Raw genomic sequence first — 17382 nt, forward strand, 5'->3', positions numbered from 1 at the left:
GCCAGGATTTGAATGGAAGCTGCCTGCCCTCTGAGCCTGAGACTTTCCCCCCACCCAAATTTATTTATTTATTTATTTGTTTGTTTGTTTATTTATGCTCTGCCTCAAAGCACCTGCTTGATTTATATTAATCTGAAAATGGAACCATCGACACAATTTTGTATTTAGAGTTTAAAAGCACATACTTAGACTTTTAAAAGCACAGTCATGGGTCATATATCCTCAAGTCCTGTCTTTGAATTGACTGGACTAGTTTTCCACTGGGAAAACTATATTGCTGTCCTTTGTAGGGAAAATGATACTTGGATCATGTCACTAGAGCTTCCTCCTAAAGAGATGTGTCCAGAGAGTGATTTGAAGTTGGAAAATGTTTCCTTTTCCTTAAGGCTCTTCCATGCACCCTTCTAATTAAATGGGAAGATTTTATTCTGCAAGATTCACTTACTTCCTTCTTTTCCCAAATTTAAGAGATCCTGGAGATGACTAAAACAGGATCTGATACCAGAATAACTCCCTGTCATTCATCATCTTTGAATATCACGTGTCATGAAATGTGCCATAAGTTACCCTCAAGATACCATGAAATGGACCAAAAAGACACAGGGAGTTCTATTTCTAGCTTCTCATTCCACAGTTTCAAAACTTGGCTTTTGTAGATCTGCAGGTGGACTTTGAGAACAATTTCATGTTCTTCCAGGTGGCTAAGAAAATGAATGAATATGTAAAAGAAAAAGGACATTTCTTTTCTTTAGGTCTTGACATTTCAGTGACTGTCTATCTTTCCATTCATGCACACGCACACACCTTCCAGCTTCTACTCTGTCTCCACAATAAGATGTATATCACACGCATACGCATGTACACATACACAAACACTTATACATATCATAAAACTTTATGTTTCAGTCACTATTCTTCTTAACAACCTAAAGCTTTAAACAATACTATTGATGACTTCTAAACTGCAAACTTCTAGCAGTCTAAGAATGTGGAGTTCTGGAAAGTCCCTCAGTGGACACCACAACACGAATAAAAACTACTTGGAACAGTTGCCTCTCAAAAAATATTACCACACATGTTATTCACATGGGTTATCTGACAACATGTAATGAGAAGAAATAGTAGTGCAACCTGATTAGCCTGAGAAAGGCGTATGGCTGCCCCAAGAAATATATTCACCTGAATGCAATGTGTGTTACTTTATGGAAAGCACACTGAGAGGAAATGAATAATTGTACTCATCTCGGGTGACCTCGGCCTACGGCGGCTTGAAGCAGGGTTTCGACCCGACCAGAGATAGAGGTCCGGCAGCGGTAGTGAGAGCGTTGAATCCTAGCTACCAGACCGCCAGGGACCAGTGGCCAGTGAACAAGGCCCTGGCCTGTCAGCTGTGTAGAAATGAATTTCCACATAGAGACGGAAAGTAGTGAAGCAAGTAAAGTGTTTATTAGGAGGAAAAAGAGTACAGTACGTGTGGATAGACGCATGTATGGGCTCAGAGAGAGAGAGTCACTCCCTCGTGGCAATTTGAATCACTTTTATAGGGCATTTATTCTGGGTTTCCTTTGACCAATCATCTTGCTTTGCTGGGTTCTGGGTCCACATTTGGTATATCGCAGGGTCCTGCCCTGTGTGCCTGTGCATCTCTTAGCCAAGATGGATTCCAGTGAAGAGACCTATGGGTAGTTGACATCACTTACTATGGGGTGGCGCCTCCTCTCTTTTGACCTCCAGGGAGCCTTTCTGTGCATGTGTAGTCAGGGAGGTCTCCTTGACTTTGAAAATGAGGAATATGTGGTGTTTTATCTGGGCAGGGCCCAGCCTCCTCCATCATCCTGCTTTTATGGAGTTTCTGTCCACAGGGGAGAAACTGTTCAGCCTGGGGCCCATCTATCTCCTACCTCAGTACCTTGAATTGGATATATGAATATATGACACATAAATACAAATAATGCATTAAAGTCTGCCTACCCTGGTTATAAGAAAATTATAGGTTTTTTTGAAAAAGAAGTTTCTGGAAACTAATCCCTAAAATTATTTTGCCTGGCTTTCCTCTCTTCTAAGTACTTTTTGACATGATTATTTGCCATTTTTAAATGTTCAAACACAAAAGTATTTTCTTTAAGGACTTGGAAAGTGTTTTAACACCCTGACTGCAGAAGATATAGGTCACATCCATGTATACATGCGCACATACACAAACGCACATATACACATACGTACACACATACGAACACACATCTTCCAGCTTTGACTGTCTCCCTGTCTTCATTACATACCACTCAACAGCCAGAGTAATTTCTTAAAAAAATATAAATTGTATGTTGTCGATCCCATGCTCTCCTTGGCTTCCAGTTTTACTTGGATAAAAGACAAAGTCTTCTCTCTGGCCATCAAGGTCTGGCGTGATTTGGCTGTTAACCTCTTCAGCTCTTACTATTCTATCCAACCCTTTGCTTGTGATCTCCCACCACTGAGGTCACCTTGCTGTTTCTCCCACAGGCCAAGCTTGTTTTCACCTCTGAGCCTTTCGTCAGCCTGAAATGTTCTCTTTTTATGGCTGGCTCCTCCTCATTTTTCCTGGTTACTTTCTTGGAGAAGTCATCCGTGACCATCCAATTTAAAGTCTCTCCCTACTGTTCTCTCATGATAGTCCCTTCTCATTTTTGCTTGTACTTGTTAAAGTTGGTCTCTTCTGCTAGAATATCAGTTAAAAGAAGGCAGGAATGGTATCTTCTTTATTTTCCATGTATATTCAGAACCTAGCACATTGATGCATGTGTGTATAGGCACAGGCAATTATTTAATTAATCAACTTCCTTTCAAATAAAAATTGTTTCTGGCTTCTAACACCCCTCCATTTTCACCTCATACTGTCTCCAGTTATCTCACAAGAAACTGAAGTTTTAGTGAACTTTACAGTGAAGTGAGGCAATACAAGACGCCTAACGTAACTGTTGGTGGACCTATAAGACAGAAAAACAACCGGTTAACTAAGGAGATTATGTTGTTACTAGCAATGTAACTTTTTCTGGAAGGATTCCAACCCAAAATTTTGGTCAGTCTCATTGTGATTATCTGAGATATGGTGGACAGGGTCAGCCCAGACCTCAAAACTCAGATTTTATTGTACTGCAATGACTACTTTGAACTTCGATTGTATCATCCATATTGACTCCCCAACTTATTCTGGTAATGGGCAAGTAGAAAACAAAACCAGTCCACCTGATGGTTTGTTTGTATAGACCAAGGAGCAAGTTGGCCAAATTCTTCATTGTTCACTAGTTATTACGGTGGCATATTGACCCTGCCTTTAGCTTTAGACATTCTGCAAAGTAGTCACTCAAACTGTCATATTTCAAAATGGTCACATTGTTGATGGCTGCTACTTACTAAAGCACAGGAAAGAACATCTGTCTGTTAATACAGCTCTGAAGAATCTTAGAGAATGTTTCCATCGTTTCATTGAAAGATGTGAATTGGATCACTTTACATATTTCAGCTGCCATATTGATTCACAAATAGGAATAAATTTCTCCTTAAGGTACAACATCTTTGATTGAGCTTTTGGGAAATGAAAGATAACTCTTGATGCACCTTAGATCCATCCTCTGAATGGCTTCTCTTTCCTTAACACCGTCTTCTAGCTGTTCCTCAGTAGACAGCTGCTACTGTTGCTAACTTTCCTGACATTACTAGTTCAACAGTACTTGCTTATTATCTTGTGGTAAGCCTACTTTTCAGACTAACGGTGCAAGTATTAAGAAAGAGAAACATTTTCTTCTAAAAATGTATAGATAAATTGACAGTGTACAAACCTTAGAGAAACTTATGCAGAATCTTTAGGCAAGCTTTAGACCACTGCTTGTTAAGCTACATTTGGTGACAGAAAACTATCATCATCTTTCTTTAGATGGTCAGGTAAAATTCCCAAATTATTGTTAAAATATGTGTATGTTATGCATTTCAGTTTTTAAAATTCACACACATAGGATTAATCTTGTAACTGGGCAGTAAAACAAAAACCAAGTTACTAACTCCGACACACTGTATTTTGAAAAACAAACAAACAAACAAAAGACAAACAAATAGTCACTGTGTTGGATCCATAAGCAATACATTTTATATGTATTACCAAGAAAAACTATTATAAAACTTGTATAATTCCAGGTCAATTAGGAAGAACTTTGTCAGCTGAGAAACATTCTCACAATTTTGGCTTTTGGCACAATACTTTTCAAATGTCAGTGATTGCTGCTTTTTTTAACCCAAGGGCATAGAAACATGCTTTAGTTCTTTGAATTTATAAAAAAAAAAGTGGAAAGAAAAATAGGAGTTTATTAGTATTGGATGCTTTCGTGCTTATGTAACAAAAAAATCTGGCTGAAGTGCTTTGGCAAGTATGCAATGCATCATATAGTGTAATAACTTATGGTGTTTGGAAGAAAAATAAAAGCTGCTAAGATATTGTGGTTTTGAACTTGGCAAAAGAGTTGTAGAATGAAATTGGCCCATGCACTTTCATAAGAACTTTGACAATGGATAACAGACTTTCCCAGTATTATATATAATGAGGTGGTAAGCAACTTACTACGTTGAATCCCACTGTAACCTTTTTAGTTTCCATATATTAAGAGAGTCTTAAAGGGAAATTATTTTATAGAGAAGGGTCCCTGGAACATCAATAAATGAACTTTTTGTATATAGTTCAAGAAAGTTGTCATTTATCTTATATTTAAGAGGGATTGCCATATAGCAATATTTTAATTTAACATCAAATATTTAGTGAATACCTCCTATGTGCTAGTAGCTATAGAGGATACAATTATTAGTAAGAAAAGACAGACCCTGCCTCTGTAGAATTTATGTTTTATGGTCTCCCATGTAGGCATATAGCCATAACAGTTCTATAGGCAGAATAATGTAGGTTTATAAGAGAGGTAAAATAGTTCTGTGTTTCAGGTAGTGGGTGAGGAAAAGGCTTTGCTGGTGTCACTCTCTAATCTCTAGGGAAGAGCTGACTATTCCCTTTCTCACAAGCAACACCAGAACATGAATCAATAAATAAGATCCCTTTCTCCAAAGACAGAAAAATAATATGAGAATGAGTATAGGATGAAGAAAAGGAAATCCTCAAATATACTTATTTAAGATATTACAATAATGACTGGAGCATTCATTCATTTCATGGGAGGATAAAAGAGTTTAAATTTCCTCTTTGTGGTGCTTTCTTCCATGAATTCTGATACCGCTGATGTGGTCTTTATGGGAGTGTCCAGGGTTCTGAAGCAGCATCCATTATAGGGCTTTTGGAAAAGGAGGTACCTCTTACTCTTGGCATTGTAATAAAGAAATAAGGACAGTGGGTGAATTACAAATGACCCAGCTCTGTGTGCTAGAGCAGGAGAGAGCTGAAGATTTGTTACTAATGTTTAGTTGGCAGTCGGGAACCTATCACTTTTTTGGAGTAAATCCCATGAAAATAACCCTTAGAAATAAGCAGAGGTGTTGTCATAGGCCACTGGCAGCTCATAAAGGATTTTAGGACTTGGCATCACAGCTGTTTCTTCTTTACGAGCTTTATGAAAGATATTTTGAAGTTAACCTTGAAAGTCACAAAGGATTTCAAATGGCAGACATAAGAGGAAGAATATTCTAGAAAAAGGAAAGAGTGCATATACAGGTATGCAGAAGAGTGGGGCAGGTTGGGGATGGGGTAGCAGAACTGACAAAAAGATGTAAGTAAGCGTTTCAAGAGAAGCAGTGCTGGAAAGAGAGGTTGAGGTCATATTGAAAGCTAGGATGAGAAAGCTGTGGTAAATTTAGCAAGAGTTAGCATGTCTCCAGCGTTTCTGCTTGAACATACGACCAACATGCCTTTCATATGTTCTCTAGGAAGATGCCTTTTCTTCTTTTTTCCTTCTGTCCCTTTGAATTAGCTCCATAGACTTCACCCTTCCATTCCTGGATGGAATCTTGTATAGATCTGGTAACTTACCCAGGTAATAAATAAGTAGTCTCTTTTTCCAATTATTGAAACGCCTTGTCCAGTGTAATTTCAAAACCCAAAACTGTCATCCAGTTTACAACTGCTGTTCTTTATTGGGCTGGAAATCTTTTTTAAAAAATATAGGGCTTCCCTGGTGGCGCAGTGGGTGAGAGTCTGCCTGCCGATGCAGGGAACACAGGTTCGTGCCCCGGTCCGGGAAGATCCCACATGCCGTGGAGCAGCTGGGCCCGTGAGCCATGGCCGCTGGGCCTGCGCGTCCGGAGCCTGTGCTCTGCAACGGGAGAGGCCACGGCAGTGAGAGGCCCGCGTACCGAAAAAAAAAAAAAAAAAAAAAAAAAAAATATATATATATATATATATATATATATATATATATATACACTTATCTATTTTCATTCAGGGTTTCATTTCATGGTTATCAAGGTATAATATAGATATAACAAATTTCACTGTGTTTCGGTGTTCAGTTAATGAGTTTCAACAAATTTATATTGTCTTATAACAACACTGTGATCAAGATTATAGAACATTTCCACACTAACAAAAAGCTTTCTCTCAGTCCTTTGCAGTCTCTTCCCTCTCCCAGTCTTTGCCAGCCACTGATCTGATTTCTGTCCCTATAGTTTTGCCTTTTCTAGAATGTCATATAAATAAAATCATGGAGTAAGTATTTTGGGGTTGGGTTTTTTCCTCTAGCATAATGCTTTGGATATTCATCCAAGTTGTTGCATATATCAGTACATTCTTTTCGTTGCTGAGTAGTATGCCATTGTATGATGTACCTCAACTAGTTATCCATTTAAGGTTGATGAATATTTGAATTGTTCCCAGTTTTTGACTGTTATGAAATAAAGCTGTTATGAACATTCACATACAGGTCTTTACGTAGAAATGTTTTCAGTTCTCTTGGTTTAATACCTAGAAGTGGAATTGCTGGGTCATATAATAAGTATGTTCTTAATTTATATAAGAAACTGCCAAAATATTTTCCAAAGTGGCTTTACCATTTTGCACTCTTATCAGCACTGTATGAGAATTTTCCATTTTAGCAATTGTAGTGGACATGTTCTGAATGTTGTTTGAAGTTATCTATTCTAATGATGTCCTTGCCTGGTTTTGGTATAAAGTGTATGCTGGCCTCATAAAATGATTGAGTCATAAAATGACTGAAGAGGAATGCATTCTCTTCTATTTTCTGGAAGAGTTTACTTCTTCCTTAAGTGTTTGGTAGAATTCACCAGTGAAGCCATCTGAGCCTGGCTGTTTTCTCCAGGAAAAAAACGTTTTTCCTTTCAGTTTTACTGAGATAAAATTGACATACAACACTGTATAAATTTAAGGTGTACAGCATAATGACTTGACGTACATATATTGCAAAATGATTACCACAATAAGTTTATTTAACATCTGTCATTTCATACAGACACTAAAAAAAAAAACTTTTCCTCTTGTGATGAAAACTTTTAGAATCTACTCTGTTAGAAACTTTCAAATAGATCATACAGCAGTGTTAGCTATAGTCATCATATTGTATATCCCCAATACTGATTTATCTTCTATATAATGACCAGCTTCATCCAAATTTCCATGGACTGGGAATCTTGCAGTGGGGAATAGGGAATAGTTGGCTGCTTTTCTCCCTTGAAACAGCTCCTCCCTTACTTTCTAGCTGTATTTTCTGGTGGTCAAAGAAAGGCAGAGAGAAGAGGGAAGTGAAGGGAAGTCTTTCTTGATTGGTACAGTTATAGGGCACTGGTACCCTTTAGTTGTGGTAGATGACAAAAGCTGACTCACTTGTGGGTGACTTGCGAGAGTTCTTTGGACCCCATGCCTCCATCTCCTCCCAGACCTTCCACTGCCTTTACCTGAAGCCTGCTCAGTTTCAGTAATGGATGTCTGTTGTACTCACAGCCAGAAGCCCTCTTCCTTTTCAAGAGATCTTGCCATCAGCTCCCCCCCTAGCCCATGGAAAACATGCATCCTTTATATACTGTGGGTCGAAGGGGAGCCCTTTATTTATTCCCTTTGCCTTCTCAGAATGCTGCCAGTGTATTGCTCTGGAGTATTGTTAGACAGTTCCCTAGCCCCACACTCCAAGGGAAATATGACAAGTTCTTCAAGTGGTTCTTTCAAAGCTCCGTTCATTGATTTGAGACAAATGGGAAGACTCCATTTCCCCTCCCGCATGGGAGAAATACATAGCACATTTACTACAAAGTTATTACTACCGTCTTCTTGATGCAAGGATTTGGTCTGTATAAGCTGGATGTGGGTGATCAGTTGAACAGTGTAGCATGTGCTACATAGGTGGTCTTGTACCTCCATTTAGGATCCTGGGCTGCTTGGAACTTAACTGGTTTTAGGGGTCTCTGCTGAAATTTGATCATAGGGAAGGTCTAATTTGACAACCTATTCCATACATAAACAGGAGATCCAGTGTTTATGAATGGTTTATCTAAAGGTCCACTTGTGAGTTACTTTTTGGATCATTGAAATCACATTGCCTAAAAACCATGTATAATCATCATACGTGAGGTTCAGAGAGGACCTCAAAGACCTGTGTTTATGTGAGTCACAGTTACTGATATTTAGCCTATTAAAACAGAATCTTTTAAAACAAAAGAGTACACAAGCACATGTCACATTAGACATCAGAGCAATGACATCACCACGTGTCATGTAGCCTCTGGAAAACTCCAGTGTGTGCTTGAGTGAAAACAAGTGAAAATGGCATATAGCATCTTGGCATTATTATGAAAATAGTTTTGACAGCACGAACCCCTTGAAAGGATCTCAAAACCCCGCCAGGGGTCCCTGGACCATGCTTTGATACTTGCTTGTCTAGAGTGAGGAGGGGCTGGGAGTTAGGAAAGAAGCATTGTGTTCAGTGCTCTCAAGTGCGGAATTCAGATAATGATTGAGAAGAATGGGTAATGGGAATAAGGCAATCCACACATAATGCTCTGAAAATGCTACATCATTGGAATAAAGGTGTGTTGTCTTCATTCGTGAAGTAAATATTTGATGCCAAGCATTGGAAATACAATGCTTATCTGTAGATTTGACAGAGACCTTGCTCCCACAGAATGTGTATTCTGCTTTATAGAGGCAGATAACGTAGTAAACAAAAGCACTTGTTAATTGGAAAATCATGAGACTGTCCAAAGAAAACGTATTTTGGATAAAACATGAATAGAGAAATCTAGGGTTGAATTGACGCTTCAGAAGATGGCTCAGTATTCAGAAAGATTACGGTATCATTTCAGGATACATTAATACCAATACAAATGTGTTTTTCTTCGTGTAGTGGTGGAGGAGGAAACAATAGGCCTGAGTATGCTGCTCAGAAGCCTTCTAGTCCTCATTCATCTCCGAAGTCAGAGCAAGACTTCAGAGGAAACAAGATGGAGAAAGAATTTGGGTCATTTAAAATCACAAATTTACTTAGAAACCAATCTCTGATTACAGATAAGGGGGGTAAGGGCACATGGAAAGGATGAAACATACTCTGTCACATGTGCTATGAGAATGCTTTTTTGTATCTATGAAAAGCTCTGCCTAGTAATTAACAGTGGTAATTGTTCTGCCATTGAGAACTTTCTTTGACAAAGACTTTAGATTGGCAGTCATTCAGCAAATTTCACACCTGAATTGATCTTTTATCTGTTGTACTTTGAAGTACATAGTCTTTATGTATTGGTGTAGGTGTCATAGGTATGCATTTGGGAGTATGTTTTCTGTGGAAGTATTTCCATAATTATTTACACCTTTTTTTTTCATTATTAAAGTTAATCAGATCTATCTGGATATCTAATTTAAAATCCTGATTAGAGTTATAATAAATCTGTTCTCTCCTACATTCTTCATTTTTTTTTTTTTTTTTTTTTTGCGGTACGCGGGCCTCTCACTGTTGTGGCCTCTCCCATTGCGGAGCACAGGCTCCGGACGCGCAGGCTCAGCGGCCACGGCTCACGGGCCCAACCGCTCCGCGGCATGTGGGATCTTCCCGGACCGGGGCACGAACCCGTGTTCCCTGCATCGGCAGGCGGACTCTCAACCACTGCGCCACCAGGGAAGCCCTCTCCTACATTCTTAGGAGTTTATGTATCATTTCAACCTCAGACTTAAAATATTTTGGGATTTTTGTTCTGTTTTGTTTTTGTTTTTTGATGAGTAGTGAGGTTTATTTGTGTACCCAGAATTATTAAACCATTGTTGGCCAGATACTTTGCCTTGCATGACTTTTTACAGTAAAAAAATTTAGGTAGAATATTTGGAGAAGACCTGGTAGAAATACTTAAAGGCTTAAAATAGTGATCAGAGGTTTCTTAGGTATATATGATATTTGTATAAAATACAGATTTTATTCCATTTCTTCTTGGCAAAAACCTGTGACATTCAATAAGACACTGCACCAGCACCGACTCTTGGCTTGATGACTTTAGTTTCTTCAAATCACCCCCAATGGCATAAAATTTAAGTCCCAGTCCAATTGTAATAGGCTTTTTTGTTGTACTTGGATTTTATAAGACTCTCTAGTGAGCCCTCCACAGTGCACATATGTGATAAAGACAGAGCTCTTGCTATTAAGTGCTTAAATATTTAGAGAAAATAAATATGTTTTTCTTACATTTTGATCATTTTCTCAACCATGCTGCCAAATCAGTAAATTGATTAGGGCTTGAATAAGAATTATTAGAAAACCTATTATATCTACTCTTTTAAAGTGAAAGAAAATAGACATGAATATTTCATAAGTCTCTGAAGAAGCAAGGGCTTCCTAGATTTAAAAAGGGTAGAAGAAATCACAATTAAAAAAAGCAAAAGATAAAAATCTTAAACTTTTATATTTCTGGAAATAACTGAAATAGATAGATTATATCTATGTTTAACAGTTTGGCTAAGTAATTCCAGTGTGAATATTATGTTACTTCTTTTATAGAACTGTTTACTCAAGCTGATAAGAAAAATAGTAAGATGTCTAATAAATTAATGTTCAAAGAACTGGAATGGACTTCACAACAGAAGATATAAAAAGGCATTTGCATAAAAGTATTTATCTCTACTAGCAATGGAAGGGACATAAATATATATAAAGATAGGTTCATGAAATTAACCAATTAAAGTTATAAAAAAACTCAGTGTTAGTGATATGTGCTCACTAGAGTACTCTTTAGTGACTGTATCCAGGAACCATAATTTTAAAAACTTTTTTGGTGAACAATTTAGTAATATGCATTATAAGTCTTCAAATAATCATATCTTTTGATCTGGTAGTTCACTTGGATTGTTACTTTATCTTAAAAAAAAGTCTTAGGCACCAAAATGATAGTTACAGTGCCGTTTTACATGACAGAAATAAAAGCAACTTAAATGTCAATATCAAGAAAATGGTTAAGTAAATTATGGCACATCAACATGACGGAACACTTTGCTTCTACTTAAAAAGGATGCTTGATTCTTTTAGAAAGCAGTGTTCTCTGAAGCCTGACATTTTTCAAATCCCCACTTAGTAGCCATGTGTCCTTGGGCACGTGTCATAAGCTCATAACAGACAATGTTTGTCTTAGTTTAAAAAAGGGGAAATTATTGAGGCATTTGATGTAATTTAATAACGAAGGACATGATATCTATCCTCATGAAGTTAAGAATTCAACAGAGGACTAAAGTTAAGAATTCAACAGAGGGCTAAAGTTAAGAACAGGAAAAACTGTCATTTAGGGCAGAATGTATTAATTACTAGCACAGAGAAAGTAGGTGATTGATTCAGCAGAGAACAGATGAGATGCTTCACAGGGAAGTAGCATTTGGCTAAGGCCTGACTGAATTAGATTTAAGTACATGGGAAGATTTACACTTTTCAAATGGTGACAACAATGAGGACAAAAGCAAGAATGTAAAAGGAACAGTTGCCGACAAGTCACTTGGCCTGGTTGGAACATACAAAACTTGGACAAAAATTGAAAAAGCTGTTTGGAATCCATAGTGGAAGGTCTTAAATATCTTCTGAAAGCAATTGGGTATATTCAGGTTTTTAATATCCGCCATCTATTTAGAGAAGGATATAGATGAGGTTTAACTCTCACTGAAATATTATCTTCTACCTAAAAATATTAAACCATAAAACAAACAACATGGCCGCAGCCTTTTGATTCTTCACAATGAATAAATTCTTAGTGAGCTTGCTTACATTAGTAGCTAAAGTCCTCTGGGGTCTGCTTGCATGCAGCTTCCCCACCCCTCTCTGTGTTTACCCACACTTTCAGGCCTACCGTCCATCTCCTGAACAAATACTCCTCCCCACATTTCCAACTGTGGTCAAGAAACCCTTTTGTCATCCTGCTTATCTTTTTTTTCTTTTTTTTTGTGGTACACGGGCCTCTCACTGTTGTGGCCTCTCCCGTTGCGGAGTACAGGCTCCGGACGTGCAGGCTCAGCGGCCGTGGCTCACGGACCCAGCCGCTCCGCGACATGTGGGATCTTCCCGGACAGGGGCACGAACCCGTGTACCCTGCATCGGCAGGCGGACTCTTAGCCACTGCGCCACCAGGGAAGCCCCTGCTTATCTTTTTGACTGCAGTGCTGATTTATTCCCACACTCAGCTCAGTTTTTCGTTCCACCTCTGCCAGGGCAGTCCTCTGTGACTCTCTCTGCTTGTTCTCTCCTAAGACACATACATTTAGTCTGTTGTGTACTGCCTTGAGATCCCTCAATATTCTTACCATGAGCCTATGTTTCGGGCCTGGTATTCATTTTTAGGAGTTAGAAGTATATTTGGGTTCAGGGTCATTTCCGATGCTTCTTAGTGTCCTCCATGGACAATCATTTACACCCAGTCAGTGTTCAGCTCATTTTTCCAGTGCTTATTTCTTTGACCCTGTCAATAAATTACTGAGCAGCACTCTGGATATACAAGAAGAGCTAACTTTATGGATCCCATTCTGTTTCTGCTCAGGTCTGTCAAGAAATAGACTTAATTTTCTCATGAAATCCATGTAATTTTCAGATGTCATTAGTGTTTCTGCAATTCTTATGAAGAGTTTTAGATATTTAGCCATTGTTTCCAAATACCGTAGCCAAACCAAATTGGTTTCTAGTCCAAGATTATTTCTACTTGTATGAGTTTTAGATGTAAATGAAGATGAGATCTATATTTAGAATATTACTGGATTTAAATGCATTGGATAATATTTACAGTTTAAAGCAGCCCATTTGGAGACAGTTAAATTCAGCTTCAGTTTTGCAACTAATAAAAAAAGATGTATAAAACCGAGAAAAGGTCTAGTTGATAGTGGGAGGATACTCAATTAAAGTCATGTCATGATAAATGCCCTGAGAAGTCACACTGAGACTTATGCCTGATCATTTTTCCTTGTATCCTTGACACAAGCATGCGCATGAAATATTTGTAATTTCAACACAGTTTCACATTAAAAATAGCACTGGCAAGGAGTTTTAAATGACAGAACTCAGAGATTGGCAAGGGTGTAATAAATGAGCACTTTCCTACATCACTAGTGAGGGTGTCGATTTGTTCCATATTCGGCAGCATAATTGAATACATGTTGCCAGAGGCTTTAAAAAGAGCATATCCTTTAATATAGCCGTCTTACTTCTAGGAATTTTTCCTAAGGAAATAATTCTGGATGTGCACGCAAATGTAGCTATCAAGATGCCTGTTGTGGTGATCATTTTTGTAATGTGTAGGATATCAAATCACTACGTTGAACACCAGGAACTAGCATAGTGTTGGAGGTCAATCATACTTTAAATACAAACAGACTCGTAGAAAAAGACATCAGATATGTGGTTACCAAAGGTGGTGGGGGGAGAGGGAATTGAATAAAAGTGGTCAGAAGGTACAAACTTGCAGTTGCAAGAGTAAAGAAGTACTAGGGCTGTAATGTACAACACGATAAATATACTTAGCACTGCTGTACGTTATATATGAAAGTTAAGAGTAAACCCTAGGAGTTCTCATCACAGGGAAAAAATATTTTTTCTTTTATTTTGTGTCTATATGAGCTGATGGATGTTCATTAAACCCATTGTGTTAATCATTTCAGGATGTATGTAAGTCACATGATTGTGTTGTACACCTTAAACTTATACAGCACTGTACGTCAATTATATTGCAACAAAACTGGGAGAAAAAATGATTCGAAGTGGCAAAAAAAATTAATCATGTAATATGAAAAACACTGTACACTTGAAATGGAGGAATTGTATATTTCATTGAGAGACTAGACATAGATAGGTAAGTGAATTATGTCTCAGTAAAGTTGTTTAAAAACAAAAACAACTGCTATTTGGAAAACCATGGCCCATGGGCCAAATCTGGCCTACCATCTGCTTTTGCAAATAAAATTCTATTGAAACAACAATACCACAAACAACAAAACACATAAAAACCACAAGAAAAAAAGATGCTTATCACTGCATGATTAACATAGTGAAAAATTGGAAACGACCAAAATGTCCTGCATTTGAAATTATGAAATTTTAGAATGATTGATAAAAATAATTTATGACACACCCATACACACCTGTATACACAGAGCCACTGGATATAGCCACTGCATGATGTTCTGGGAAAATATTTTCTGGCATGGAAAAATGTTCGTGGTATGGTCAGTTCCAATTAACAGACCTACAAATACTTCCTGAAAAACAAAAATGTGCTTGACATTGGTTGTAGGCTCAGTTGTTATAAAAATGTCGAGAGACATACTACGACCACAAACAAATGAATTTCAGGTACCGCTATGGACTATAAAGAAAATAAAATTAGGGTGATGTGATAAAGAGTGACAGGGAGGCTGCGGAGGGGCCGCTTTGTCTAGACCTGTCAGGGAAGGCCTCTCTAAGAGGTGACATTTGAATTGAAACCTGAATGAGGCAGGCACACGTAGATCTGGGGAAGAACATTTTAAGCAGAAGAAACAGCAGTGGAAAGGCCTTTGGACAGGAATGAGCTTATAAGGTCTATAAACGTGTATCAGAATGCTAACTCATAATGGTTATTTCCTACTGGTGAGATTACAGATTAATTTGTACTTTATTGTATTTGCTTACCTGTAATAGTCTAATATTTCTGTAATCAACATGGATTTTTAATAAGAAAAAATGAAAGGTAATCTAATAATAAAATACCACTTTCATCTACATGCTTTAGGTGGCAGTTTCCCAAAATGATTGTCTACAGTAACAAAGATAAGGTCTTAACTCTAGAAAGTAAGGCATGCTTTGCCAACTGTATGACTGAAACGGCCTATTTTACAGGTTATTCTTATCTTGTTGTTTTCTTTGATTGGGAAGTAATTCATTTAGCCTAGTTAAGATAGTCTATGGAAGGCTAAGGGTAGTGTAGAGTTGCACATTTGCTGAAGAAGCTAGGTCTGGACTTAACATGACGGCCGTACATAGATTGGGGCAAATTTATTTTGGCTCAGTGTTATGATATAGAAAATGCAACTCACTTACCTAGTGTTAAAATCAAATAGGAGTGGGACAGCAATCTTTCACACGTGACTGCCAGTAACACAAATCCACACTTAGATGCAAACATGCTAAATATCATCTTCTGTAGAGGACTTATATAGTACCGATTGCCAGGGAAGAAAAATAAAACATCTGCTTTCTATTGATTCTGTAGGGAGCAACTCACTGAATCATCACATTTCTTCCTAGTGAAATAAGCACTTTGGTCTTTGGTCCATTTTCTGATAAGAGGTTAATAAATAATCCAAAGGAAAATGCACATTTGCATTCACACTGTATAGCAATTCTGAATTGCTTTTTATTTAAATCAGTTTGACTTAATCTCTAAATACTGGTTGTTTGCTGTGGCAGCAGAGAGAAATGTGATAGAACCACACAGCTGGTTAATTCACTAAAGATGCAGAAGGTCTATGGAGAAGGGAACTACTCCTTTGCAACTAATGTAAAGCTAACAATGCAAAAGTTCTTTGGCAAAAGGAGAAGGCTTTGACCTCTACTGGGCTAAATTTTTATAAGCAGTTGTACCACAAAATTGAAGTTAAGTTACGTGTGGGATTTGGAGTAAGTACACGTTTGGGGATACAGAAGAAGGGAAGGATGGATGTTTTGGAGGAAGTCCAGGGGAAAAACACTTTGTGTAAAATTTTGCTTTAGTTTGGCTCTGCCTAAGGGATTTTTAGGATTTATTTGATCTCTGAATTTCTATCAGACTTTACCTTTTAATGAAAAGCAGGTTAGACTTAGAGTCATAAGGGGCTCACTTGGTAGAAACTTTAATTAAAATTGAAGGTTTGTAAGAATATTTATATTAAACTTTTCAGTCTTCTCATTTTTCTTTCAGATGCATCTATTGTTAAAAAGTTTTTCAATATCTCTTAAGAAATGAGGCTATGGTTTAAACCAGTTTATAAAGCAGACAGAGCTGCCTACTTTCTGTAGACCAAAGGACTTGACAAAGTCTTAGTAGGACAGACAATAAAGAATAGTGTTTGCTTGGATTACATGGAAATCAAATAAAAATGTATCAGATTAATATCTTGAATAATGGAAGAGACAGAACATTTGGTATTATTTTGAGGTGCTAAAAAGGGTTATTGTAGTTATTACATTTATAAATGAAAAAGATTGGCCCTTCAGAGGCATGATAAAATACGGCATTTTTCAAATAATGGAAATTCCATGGATATCATAGAATCATTAAACAAATTGCTGATTTGAATATATTTTTACAAAGGTTGCTGGGAAAAAGTCAAGTTTTGAAAAACAATATTATTTACCCCAAAAAACTCGTTAGAATTAATAAAAATAATTGGAAAATGTAAACCAGATGAAGTAGTAAATAGAATAAATAAATTAAACGTCAAATATGAGTCCGTTATTGCAGATTCTGTCCTGAATGTGACCAGCACCAATCAATTGGTGCTTATTGCGTGCAGCTATTAAAATGAACAATCCTTTGAGCCTTTTTAACTTTTTTTTTTTTTTTTTTGCCAACTAAAACCCCTCTGTGACTTTACTAAACCAAGGAGCTCTGGACAATTGTACCCGCAATCGAAAGACAGCATTTATGATGAGTCTTTTGATAGTAATGAAAGGTATAGACAACATTCTTTTAAACACATAAATAAATACACAGAATATGTCCAGGAGCAGCTCATTCTCTAAATTTCATTAAAGGAAGAGCCACCTCCAGGGCAACCTGAAATTGTAGACTATTTATATATTGTTGCAACAGTTACATACTTATGTCTTCTTTTCAGGTTTGTCTTAAAAATGGAGTATTTAAACGCACATGCCAAATTAGATTTTCCTTTAAAGAATTTAAATATAATGAGGTGGTTTGCCCATTGCAAAGTTTTTTAGGCCTTGG

At 37.4% G+C, this 17382-nt stretch overlaps 1 long non-coding RNA gene across 1 annotated transcript in view; it reads left to right on the forward strand.

The window, feature by feature from the left end:
* Positions 1-17382, forward strand: part of LOC308622925 — a 244157-nt gene that overhangs the window by 185533 nt on the left and 41242 nt on the right. The window lies entirely within an intron of this gene.

The sequence above is a fragment of the Mesoplodon bidens genome (genome assembly GCF_964165515.1).
Source record: "Mesoplodon bidens genome assembly, chromosome: 9".
Taxonomy (NCBI): Eukaryota; Metazoa; Chordata; class Mammalia; order Artiodactyla; family Ziphiidae; genus Mesoplodon; species Mesoplodon bidens.